The following is a 12,472-nucleotide window of genomic DNA, read 5'->3' as shown; positions in this document are numbered from 1 at the left end:
GGATGCTACTAAGAGTGGTCAGGGCCTCCTACCTGTTCTCTGCTCTTAAAAAAAAAGAAATCAAAATCACCTGTGTGCTCGGAGCTTGCAGAGGTGTGGATTCATGAACATACCCATTCATTCAACAAGTGTTTATGGAGCATCTACACTCCATACTGAAAATAACAGGAGTGAGTGAACAAAAGCAGTAGGGGAAAAAAAGAAAAAGCCTGCCCTTATGATGACAGGCTGGAAAGATTTCCTGTGACCAGCCGATCTTTCCTCTCTTGGAAGCACCTTCCCTGTGTGGCTCCCAGGGCTCCATGCCTCCTGGTTTCCTCTTCCATCAGTGGTTTCTCCTCTTCATCTTCTGTCTACACTATTGCTCTCATAATCTTCCCCAGGGTCATGGCTTCAAATCCCACGTACATGTCAATCAGTCCCAAAGGTGTATGTCCAGTCAGACCTTTTCTGAGTGCCAGACTCAATCAATGTCCAGCTGTGGACTCAGCATCTAACTCTGACTTTCCTCTTGGCATCTCAAACTCAACTTGTGCCACCCTAGCTCCAGCTCATCCCCCAAACCTACTCCACCCCAGCTCCACCAGCGCAAGTGATGGCAGCTCTCTCCTTCCTACAGGCCAATCACCTCAGAGTACATCTTGATGACTTTCTTTCCCACTTATATTCAATGCATCAGAAAGCCCCCTTGTTTCCATAGAATCATCTACCCAGAATGAAACCGCTTCTTACCAGGCCCATGGCTTCCACCTAGTCCAAGCCACCACCATCTCTCCCCAGGACAATGCCTCAGTCATGTCCCAGTTTCTTCCTGCTGCCCTTGCCACCTTCAGTTTGTTCTCCTCACATCAGCCTATGTATATATAAGTCAGAACCTCTCCTACTGCTCAGAACCCTGCAGTAGCAACTCCCCCGAAGAAAAGCCAGAGCTGGAAGGGGCTCCATTATTCCATCACCGCTCTGCCAGCATTTCCTTTCTTTGTCTCTGGCACCATGGCTCACCTCCTAAAGTTTCTAACATCTCACATTCTGTGCATTCTCGTGGCTCAAATGAAAATCTGTTTTGCTCACGGATGTATCCCGTCCCTTCCTCTGTCCACCCAATCTCCCATTCCAGTGCTCCTGTGTGTGAGGAGGAGGCTGGACAGGGCGAGGTCTCCCTGGGGGCCGTCCAGTTTTAATTCACTCTTCCATTTCTTCCATAAGTGCTTAAGGCAGGCTTCCCTGGGCTAGACACTGGGTACGTGGCAAGAATGGACAGCAGGAATTCAAATGATTTACCAAATCCTTATGCTCTCTTTAGTTAATGCAATGACTGTAAATACAGAAAACTACTACATAGTTTTCTTGAAAACTATTACAATAGATAAGAGAAAATGTTAAAGTGATAAATATAAGGAAAATATATTTAAAATAAGAGCATTTACTAAAAATAAGCAAGAAAAACATTCAGTTAGCTATAAAATATTTAGGAATAAACTTATCAAGAAAAGTATTGAACTATATAGCTGAGAAACCTGTAAAATCTTCTTAAATGACATGAAACTTATAGAACATTATTAAAGGGTAAGATAAAAACAAGTGGAAAGATACTAAATTCCTGATGTGGTGTGTGGTCCAGATCTCAACTCTCAGCAACCACCTCACCCTGAAGGTAACCCCCTGGCGTCCTTGTTACTACTTCTCCTGCAGAGGTAACCACTATCCTGATTTTCATTACCGTAGACAAATTTTGTCTATCTAAAATTTCATATAGATTGACTTATACAATATGTACTTTTCGTATGGCTTTTTCATTCAGCATTATATCTGTGAGTTTCATCCATACTGTTGTGTATTGCTTTAGTGTTTCTTTTTCATGTCTATAGTATTCTACCACATGACTACATATACCACCATCATCCTTAGCTTATTGGCTTTTGTCTTCATGCTTTTGGACCCAGCTTTGCAAGGTGGTAGTTGTCTCTCCAGACATCGCATTAGTATGCAAAGCAGAAGAAAATCCTGCTGTTGGCACCACCCACATCTTTTCCCTTTATCAGGTAAGCAAACACCTTTCCAGAACTCCCTGTAGACTTATATTTATTTCCAAGTGATTAAAACTGGGTCATCTGTGGCCACTCCTAGATATAAGATTAAGAGATGAGGGAATGGGGTCAGGGAATCACTTGGGACTGGACACTTGCTGCTGTGGACAAAATTCAGGTTTGTTAGCAAAGATGAAGGGGAAAAGGGTATTGTGAGGCAACTAACAAAACCTTACAAAGTGAAAAGATGTTCACATTCATCAGAAAGCAAGGAATGCAAATCAAAGTGAAAACTTTAACAACGGCAAAACTATGAAGACAGTAAAAAGATCAGTGGTTGCCAGGTTTTTGATGGGGAGGGAGAGATAGATGGAGCACAATTTTTTAGGGCAGTGAAAATATACTGTATGATACTATTGATATAATGGTGGTTGTTGTTTAGTCACTGTAAGTCGTGTCTGACTCTTTTGCCACTCCCTGGGCTGCAGCCTGCCGAGCTCCTCTGTCCAGGGGGTTCTCCAGGCAAGAATACTAGAATGGATTGCCATTTCCTTCTCCAGGGGATCTTCCAGACCCAGGGATCGAACATGCAACTCCTGCATTGCAGGTGGATTCTTTACCCCTGAACTACCTAGGAAGCCCTGAAATAATGGTAGATATATGTTATTACACATTTGCAAAAACCCATGAAATGTACAACACAAAGAACGGACTCTGTGTAAACTATGGACTTTGGTTGATGATGTGTTAACACTGGGTCACTGACTGGAACAAACTATGATACTAGTGCAGGGTAATGATGGTGAGCAAAGCTGTGTGTCACAGGAGAAGGGGTTATATGGGGACTCTCAGGACTTTCCGCTCAATTTTGCTGTGAACCTAAAACTGAGCTAAAAAAGTCTATTTTTTTTTTTTTTTTTGAAGAGTAATAATGAGAATACGTCACTTTAAACTGCAGGGGGCACAGGTTCAATTCCTGGTCAGGGAACTAAGATCCCACATGACGCGTGTGTGTGGACAATAAGAAAAAACAAAGGAAAAAGAGAAAAAGAGCTACACCAGGTCTGGCTTTCAGGGATGTGAGGAAAAATATTTGTCCAAACACTGTTGATAAAGGTAAGATCAGTCATAGCCTTTTTGGTAAGCAATTGTGTGTGTGTATGTGTGTGTGTGTGTGTGTGTGTGTGATGCCCAGGCTTAGTTGCTCCATGGCATATGGGATCTTTCTGGACCAGGAATCAAACCTGTATCTCCTGCATTGGCAGGTGGATTCTTTACCACTGAACCACCAGGGAAGCCCTGGAAAGCAATTTGAGAAAGTCCAATAAAATAAAAATACATATGCTTTTGGACTCTAATCCCAATGTTAAGATTCTCACTTATAGAAATAAGTGTAGTAAAAAGAAAATTGCAAAGTGATGGCCCATCCATGGGGCACCGTTGGGACATTTCGGTATCTCCATACTGTTCCAGTTACTATGTTGTGTAATATATTACCCAAATCTAGTGACTTAAAACAGCAAGATTTTAATTTTGCTCACAAACCTGCCCATTGTGAAGAATTCAGTGGAGACCGCTCTTTGCTGCATCTTAAAAACTAGGGCTGGAATCATATGAAGGCTCCTTACTTGAAGTATGGTGTTTGATGTTGGCTGTCAGTGAAGACTGTTTTTCTTCTGGCCACGCCACGTGACTTGTTCCACGCCACGTGACGTCAGGGATCTTAGTTCCCTGACCAAGGATTGAACCCAGGCCCTCAGTAGTGTGCACCCCAAGTCCTAACCTCTGGACTACCAGGGAATTCCCCGTCAGTTAAGACTTTTCCTGGGGCTGGAACACCCATACGTGGCCCCTCCATGTACCCTGGACTTCCCCACAACAGAGTGGCTAGTTTCCAAGGATGATTGTCCCGAGAGAGAGGAAAGGAAGCCAGATGAAAGCTGTATCATCTTTCTAACCTAGACTCAGAAGTCACAGAGTCATTTCTGCCTCATTCTCTTCATTAGGGCCAAAGTCACTAAGACCAGGCCTTATCCAAGGAGAGGGAAATTAGACTCCACGTTTTGTGGGAGAAGTATCAAAAAGTGTGGGAACCTGTTTTAAGTCACCATCAAAAAGGAGGACTTGGAATAAATAATACCACTTGATTTAGGGGACCTACCACAAAGATGGGATGAGAAAACTAAGATGAAGAAAAATGTATACAAAAATTATCTAAATATGTAAAAGAAAGACCACTGTGTAAATGTGTGTATATATTTATAGTACATATATACTATATATATATATACACACACACATACTATATAGTGTGTATATATGTATAGTATATACACACTATATAGTATGTGTATACATATGATTATATAAGCAGGGAGAAATATAGGGAACATATTCCAGTAATCACGGGTTCCAGAGAGTAGTGATGATAGAAGGGAGAGGCAGAGGAAGCGAAAGAGAGAAAGACAAGACTGTTCAAAACTAGCAGTGAGGATGGCTTCTCCCTTCTGCATTTAATTACAGGTATATATTTCACTGTATGAGGAAAGTGATTCCTTAGATATGTTTAGGTGGTAAAAACGATCAAGAAAGCGATGACCACCTTACCTTAAAACTCAGGATAGAGCAGGAGGGAATGACTGGTGGGCCACAAGAGGGGCTACAGGGCCCTGACAGTGTCTTCGTCTGGGCTGTACTCCGAGTTCCTGGCCTTTGGGAAACCATTGAGTGGAGTGTCTTTGTCTTACACACCTTTGGTATATTCCACACTTTAAAAAAATTTTGATTTAAAAATTAAAGGGGGGTGGGAGAGAGGCTCAAGAGGAAGGGGCTATATGGATACTTAGAGCTGATTCATGTTGTACAGTGGAAACTCTCACAACACTGTAAAGCAATTATCTTCCAATTAAAAATTTTTTTAAAGGAAAAAAAAATGGAGGAAAAGCAAACTTTTCAGCAAGTTCCAGTGGGAAGAGCAAAGAGCCAGGAGAGGGATCCTGGCCTGGGGCCACCAGCCCCGCAGCTCAGCGGATGTCCCAGCTGGAGGTCTAAATCTGAGGTGCTCAACAGGGAGGTGACACCCCAAGGCTGTCCCTGCTGAAACCTCCCAAGGTGGGAGAGAGCAGAACCCAGAGTGGAGCCCTAGGTCATTTCAACCTTTAACTATAGTCTGGGTTACACCTGGCAACGGAGGTGGGAAAGAAAACCAGGAGACCTGGATGCTCCTGGGAAGGTGGTTCTTGAGGCAGAAGGGAGACGTCTGCCATGGTGGATTGGGCTGAGACTCCAGAGGGTCGGCTCTGTCCACCCTGTTAGCCACCGGGAAGCTCAGGGCAGGGCTGGGCTGGGAGGGGCGGGAGGTGAGGGTGCAGCTGCAGGCAAGTCTTAGGGCTTTTGCCAGTGAAGGGAGAAACGTGGGGCTGGAGCGAGCAGAGCATGTGCGATCAGAGGAGGAGCCTGGCGCTTCCGACCCATCGCTTCTCTTTTCTGCCTGCAAACCAGGTGAGGCCATTGCTGGGGGAGGGTGAGCAGGGACTGCAAGAGGTTAGAGGACAGGGCTGGACTGTGAGCAGCGCGGGGGGCCTGGAGGTGAAGGATGGAGGGGAGGTGCTAATCAGAGACCTCATCTCAGGGACATAGAGGTAGCCAGGCCCCAGGCAGGAATGGGCTGGGAGGCGAAAGAGGCCGTCCGAAGGTGGAGGGGACCAGGGTTGGACCAGATCAAGGCAGCCCTTCTGTGCTGGAGACGACGGCAGGGGAGAGCTTGAGGTATGTGTGTGAACAGCTGTGGTGCCTTGTCCTCCCTCCAGCCCTGGGCTGGGGCTGGGAGTGAGGTAGCGCTCCTCTCTGCCAGGGCCTGGGCCAGGGGAGGGCCGGGGCCGGGAGAACAGAGGGTTGTTCTGGAATCAAACGTCTCCTGGAGTTCCTTTCCCTTCCGGTTTCTCAAACCGAGCTGGCCATTCTCACTCAACCCCATCTCCTCCCGCCTGGAGTCCTCCCAGGGTCCCCAGTGCTCAGCGGTTGGATGAGCATCTCTGAGTAGAGAACATGATGTTCCCACCCGGGCAGGGGAGGGACTCAAATCCCAGATGTCCCCCCCTCACCCCTGGCCAGCCCTGGGATTGGGCCATGGTAGGAGGGACTGGCTGCAGATCACTCCTAAGATTTTTTTTTTCCCTCAGTACATACATCCTTGACACATACACCCTTGTCACCAGCTCGTGCGGGGAGTAAAGAGTCTAGTGAGGCAGCTGGGAAACTTTTCATTGTGCTGGAAGCCAGGCTGGTCTTGGCGGGCCCTGCATCTCTACTCTTTGGTACTTTCACCGGCATGTCGTCAACCTGGCACTTCAACCTAGTCCTGGATGTGAGGCTTACCCTCCTCTGTTATAAACTAGTTTTACCCATGGATCAGGTATGAGGATAACTCACCCTAGTCTGAAATTTTGAGGTCAGCTCTCTCAGGGAGTTGAGGCTGCTTTTTCGTGAGCTGGTGATGTCCAGCTTAAAGTGAGAACAGCGGGAGAGACCGCACCGCCTACCCAGCCCCTGACAGTAGTTGTGCCTTAGCCCAGCCCAGGCAGATGAGAGGAAAGGCTGGGAACCTCCTGGGCTGTTGCCTGTGAGCAAAGCCAAGGGCAGGGGTTGTGTGATGCCTTCCCATGAGTCTACCTCTTTCTTCACAGTGGAGCAAGCCAAGGCCCTAGATGAGGGTTCCAACTCATCGTTGTCTGGCGGGGCTTCGGGCAGGAGCTGTCAGCTGGGTGGAATCATCGTGAGTTCTCAGGCAGAGGCAGTGCCTGAGTTTGGGGTCTGTGGGGGTCATATACCCTCTGTCCCCCAGCTCTATCCTGCTTGGGAAAGTGTTCAGGCTGCCAGAGCTGCCAAAGGGCAGAGCCCCTCATCTGGGGTCCAGACCAATTCCTGGGGGCCTTTCAGCCCGTGCATGGCCCCATTTCTCATCCTGGGCCAGCAGCACAGCTCTGAGACAGGACACCCAGGGGCCAAGGGGTCTCCTGCAAGATTCTGACTTGCCTGGGACTAATGCACTTGTGCCTCAAGAGGCCTCTTCCCTGCCTGCCCCACAGGCCTGAGGCTCAGTTGCTCCTCCAGTTGCCCAGGATGGGCTGAGGGCAGTCCTGGGAATGTGTACTAACTACAGGTGTCCCTTCATGCCCAGAAGAAAAACGTCCAATTTAACTATACTTGAAAGTGCTGTTTTTACTAATCGGGTGGGTATGGACTTCAGCTCTTCCTTTTCAGTTGTGTGTTCAAACAAACAAATCCAAGTGCACACCCCTCCCTCCTCTTTCTGGGGGTGGAGGGCCTGGCCAGAGAGGTTGCTAGATCTTCGCTCTCAGGAGCACACACAGTGACCTCTGACCCTTGCCTCAGTGCAGTTCTGCTGAGGGACGAAGGACCATGGAGATCTGGCTGGTAACATCTATTGCCACTGCCTTCCCCAAGAGTGAACTGGCATACACCCATTCTTCCACCTGTGGGGATGGACTGACTGGTGAAGAGTCAGGTCCTGCTGGCTTCCGAGTGTCGGGGGACAGCTCCCAGTCCCCCTTTGCTTTCATGTTCCAGTCAGGTCAGCCTCCTGCCTTGTAGTCTTCAGATGGGCTGGGCACTACTTGACCCTGTGTACTTAAAGACAAGCCAGATGACCAGTTTTAGAGACTAGAAAGAAGTGCCAGGATGGAGGATTCTGTTGGGGAAGAAGTCAAAGAGGAAGGGGAAGCAATGTCTCACACAAGAGACACAGAAGCAACCAGGTCAGCAAGGCGTTTCTGGCCAAGTTTCATCTGGATATTTAGGGTGACTAGATGAAGATGCGGAGAAGGCAATGGCACTCCACTCCAGTACTCTTGCCTGGAAAATCCCATGGAGGGAGCAGCCTGGTGGGCTGCAGTCCATGGAGTCGCCAAGAGTCGGACATGACTGAGTGACTTCACTTTCACTTTTCACTTTCATGCATTGGAGAAGGAAATGGCAAACCACTCCAGTGTTCTTGCCTGGAGAATCCCAGGGACGGGGGAGCCTGGTGGGCTGCCCGTCTATGGGGTTGCACAGAGTCGGAAATTACTGAAGCGACTTAGCAGCAGCAGCAGCATGAAGATGACAATTTCTGAGAAGTCCTTGCCTGGAGGGAGCCTTTCTTAAAAATCTTAAATCTTATCTTTCTCTTTTGTCAGCTCCCCAGATGCTTCCGGAACCATAATCTTGTGATGCAAGTCAAGGCAGCGAGGGATGCTGCATGCTTGTGTCCAAACTGCTGACTTTAAGAGGCAAAGGGAGGGACTTCTCTGGTGGTCAATGGCTAAGACTCTACTCTCGCAATGGAGGGGGCCCAGGTTCGATTCCTGGTCGGTGAACTAGATCCCACACGCTACAACTACTAATTCACCTGCTGGGACTTCCCTGATGGTCCAGTGGCTAAGACTTCACACTCCCAATGCTGAGCACCTGGGTTTGATCCCTGGTCAGGGAATTAGATCCCACATGACACAACTAACACCCAGCACAGCCAAACAAATAAACAAATACAAGTAAGTATTTAAAAAAAGAGCCCACTGACTGCAACATAGACCTGGTATATATAAATAAATATATAAATAAAAATTTTGAAATAAATATTGAAAAAAAAAAAAGGCAGTGAGAAGAGCATACAGAAGAGGAGCATGACCAAGGGCGACCACAGGCGCTGGAAGCGTGATCATCTTTGAAGGAGGAGACTGGGGCTGCTCTCCATGTGAGTCCAGAAACATGAGGATAAGCTCCAGAGCACTGGAGGAAAGGTCCAGGAATGCCCTTCAGACCCCAGTATCACAACTCTTGATAATTTCTGGAATTTAAGCAGTGTCAGGAATACCCACGGCAGGTAATCAAGATTTTGTTCAATGAGCAAATGAGCTGAGTCAGACCTAACTGTTGTTTGTTGTTCAGTCACTCAGCTGTGTTCGACTCTTTGTGACCCCATGGACTGCAACACACCAGGCTTCCCTGCCCTCCACTATCCCCTGGAGTTTGCTCAAACTCATGTCCATTGAGTCAGTGATGCCATCCAGCCATCTCATCCTCTGTCATCCCCTTCTCCTCCTGCCCTCAATCTTTCCCAGCATCATGGTCTTTTCCAGCGACTCAGCTTTTCACATCAGATGGCCAAAGTATTGGAGCTTCAACTTCAGCATCAGTGCTTCCAATGAATATTCAGGACTGATTTCCTTTAAGATTGATTGGTTTGATCTCCTTGCTGTTCAAGGGGCTCTCAAGAGTCGTTTCCAGCACCACAGTTCAAAAACATCAATTCTTCGGTGCTCGGCCTTCTTTATGGTCCAACTCTCCTGTACATGACTACTGGAAAAACCAGAGCTTTGACTAGATGGACCTTTTTGGCAAAGTGATGTCTTTGCCTTTTCATATGCAGTCTAGGTTTGTCATAGTTTTTCTTTCAAGGAGCAAGTGTCTTTTAATCTCATGGCTTCTGTCGCCATCCACAGTGATTTTGGAGCCCAAGAATAAATACAGTCTGTCACTGTTTTCATTTTTCCCCATCTATTTGTCATGAAGTGATGGGACCAGATGCCATGATCTAAGATTATTTTTTTTAATATTTATTTTATTTTGGTTGGGCCAGGTCTTAGTTGCAGCACTTGGGATCTTGGATCTTAGTTGTAGCAGGTAGAATTTTGTTGCAGCATGTGGGATGTAGTTCCCTGACCAGGGATCAAATCCAGTACCCCTGCACTGGGAGCACATTGTCTTAGCCACTGGACTACCAGTTAACTCCCAATTTTAGTTTTTCTGAATGTTGAGTTTTAAGCGAGCTTTTTGACTCTCCTCTTTCACCTTTATCAAGAGGCTCTTTAGTTCCTCTTCACTTTCTGTCATTAGGGTGGTATCATCTGCATATCTGAGGTTACTGATATTTCTTCTGGCAATCTTGATTCCAGCTTGTGCTTCATCCAGCCTGGCCTTTGGTATGATGTACTCTGCACAGAAGTTAAATAAGCAGGGTGACAATATACAGCCTTGACGTACTCCTTTCCCAATTTGAAACCAGTCCATTGTTCCATGTCTGGTTCTAACTGCTGCTCATTGATCTAATGCTGCTCATTTCTCAGGCAGCATGTAAGGTAATCTGCTATTCCTATCTCTTTAAGAATTTTCCATAGTGTGTTGTGATCCACATAGTCAAAGCCTTTGGCATAGTCAATGAGGCAGCAGTAGATGTTTTCCTGGAATTCCCTTGCATTTCCTATGATCCAGTGGATGTTGGCAACTTGATCTCTGTTTCTTCTGTCTTTTCCAGACCCAGCTTGCACATCTGAAAGTTCTCTGTTCACATACTGTTGAAGCCTAGCTTGAAGAATTTTGAGTATTAGCTTGCTAGCGTGTGAAATGAGTGCAATTGTGCAGCAGTTTAACATTCTTTGGCACTGCCTTTCTTTGGGATTGGAATGAAAACTGACATTTTCCAGTCCTGTGGCCACTGCTGTGTTTTCCAAATATGTTGGCATATTGAGTGCAGCACTTTAATAGCATCATCTTTTAGGATTTGAAATAGCTCAGCTGAAATTCCATCACCTTCACTAGCTTTGTTCGTAGTGAAGCTTCCAAAGGCCCACTTGACTTCGCATTCCAGGATGTCTGGCTCTAGGTGAGTGATCATACCATCATGGTTATCTGGGCCATTAAGACCTTTTCTGTGTATTCTTGCCAACTCTTAATATCTTCTGCTTCCGTTAGGTCCATACTGTTTCTGTCCTTTATTGTGCCCATCTTTGCCCTTCATATCTCTAATTTTCTAATATGCTTATTTTCTAATTTTCTTGAAGAGATCTCTAGTCTTCCATTCTATTGTTTTCCTCTATTTCTTTGCATTGTTCACTTAACAAGGCTTTCTTATCTCTCCTTGTTATTCTTTGGAACTCTACATTTGAATGGGTGTATCTTTCCTTTTCTCCTTTGCCTTTCACTTCTGTTCTTTTCTCAGTTATCTGTAAGTCCTCCTCAGACAACCATTTTTCCTTTCTGCATTTTTTTCTTGGGATGGTTTTGATCACCACCTCTTGTACAATGTTACGAACCTGCGTCCATAGTTCTTCAGGTACTCTATCAGATCTAATCCCTTGAATTTATTTGTCACTTCCACTTTATAATCATAAGGGATTTGATGTAGGTCATACCTGAATGACCTAGTGGTTTTTCCCTACTTTCTTCAATTTAAGTCTGAATTTTGTAGTAAGGAGTTCATGATCTGAGTCACAGTCAGCTCCCAGTCTTCTTTTTGCTGACTGTATAGAGCTACTTCCACTGGACATGGAACAACAGACTGGTTCCAAATAAGGAAAGTAGTACATCAAGGCTGCCTATTGTCACCCTGCCTATTTAACTTATATGCAAAGTACATCATGTGAAACGCCAGGCTGGATGAAGCACAAGCTGGAATCAAGATTGCCAGGAGAAATATCAATAACCTCAGATATGCAGATAGCACCACCCTTATGGCAGAAAGCAAAGAAGAACTAAAGAGCCTCATGATGAAAGTGAAACAGGAGAGTGAAAAAGTTGGCTTAAAACTCAACATTCAGAAAACTAAGATCATGGCATCTGGTCCCATCACTTCATGGCAAATAGATGGGGAAACAGTGGAAACAGTGACTATTTTTTTGGGCTCCAAAATCACTGCAGATGTTGACTGCAGCCATGAAATTAAAAGACACTAGCTCTTTGGAAGAAAAGCTATGACCAACCTAGACAGCATATTAAAAAGCAAAGACATTACTTTGCCAACAAAGGTCTGTCTAGACAAAGCTATGGTTTTTCCAGTAGTTATGTATGGGTGTGAGAGTTGGACTATAAAGAAAGCTGAGCACCGAAGAATTGATGCTTTTGAACTGTGGTATTGGAGGAGACTCTCGAGAGTCCCTTGGACTGCAAGGAGATCCAACCAGTCACTCCTAAAAGAAATCAGTCCTGAATATTCAATGACAGGACTGATGCTGAAGCTAAAACTCCAGTATTTTAGTCACCTGATTCGAAGAGTTGACTCACTGGAAAAGACCCTGATACTGGGAAAGTTTGAAGGAGGGAGGAGAAGGGGATAACAGAGGATGAGATGGTTGGATGGCATCACTGACTCGATGGACATGAGTTTGAGCAAGCTCCGGGAGTTGGTGATGGACAGGGAAGCCTGCTGCAGTCCATGAGGTCACAAAGAGTTGGACACAAGTGAGTGACTGAATGGACTGACAGAGCTTCTTCATCTTCAGCTGCAAAGATTATAATCAATTTGATTTCAGTATTGATCATCTGGTGATGTCCATGTGTTGTTGGAAGAGGGTATTTGCTATGACCAGTGTGTTCTCTTGGCAAAACTGTTACCTTTGCCCTGCTTCATTTTGTACTCCAAGGCCAAACTTGCCTGTTACTCCAGGTAT

The sequence above is a fragment of the Odocoileus virginianus genome, chromosome 26 (assembly GCF_023699985.2).
Source record: "Odocoileus virginianus isolate 20LAN1187 ecotype Illinois chromosome 26, Ovbor_1.2, whole genome shotgun sequence".
NCBI lineage: Eukaryota > Metazoa > Chordata > Mammalia > Artiodactyla > Cervidae > Odocoileus > Odocoileus virginianus.
The sequence above is the reverse complement of the archived record's forward strand: the minus strand, read 5'-3'. Positions refer to the sequence as shown.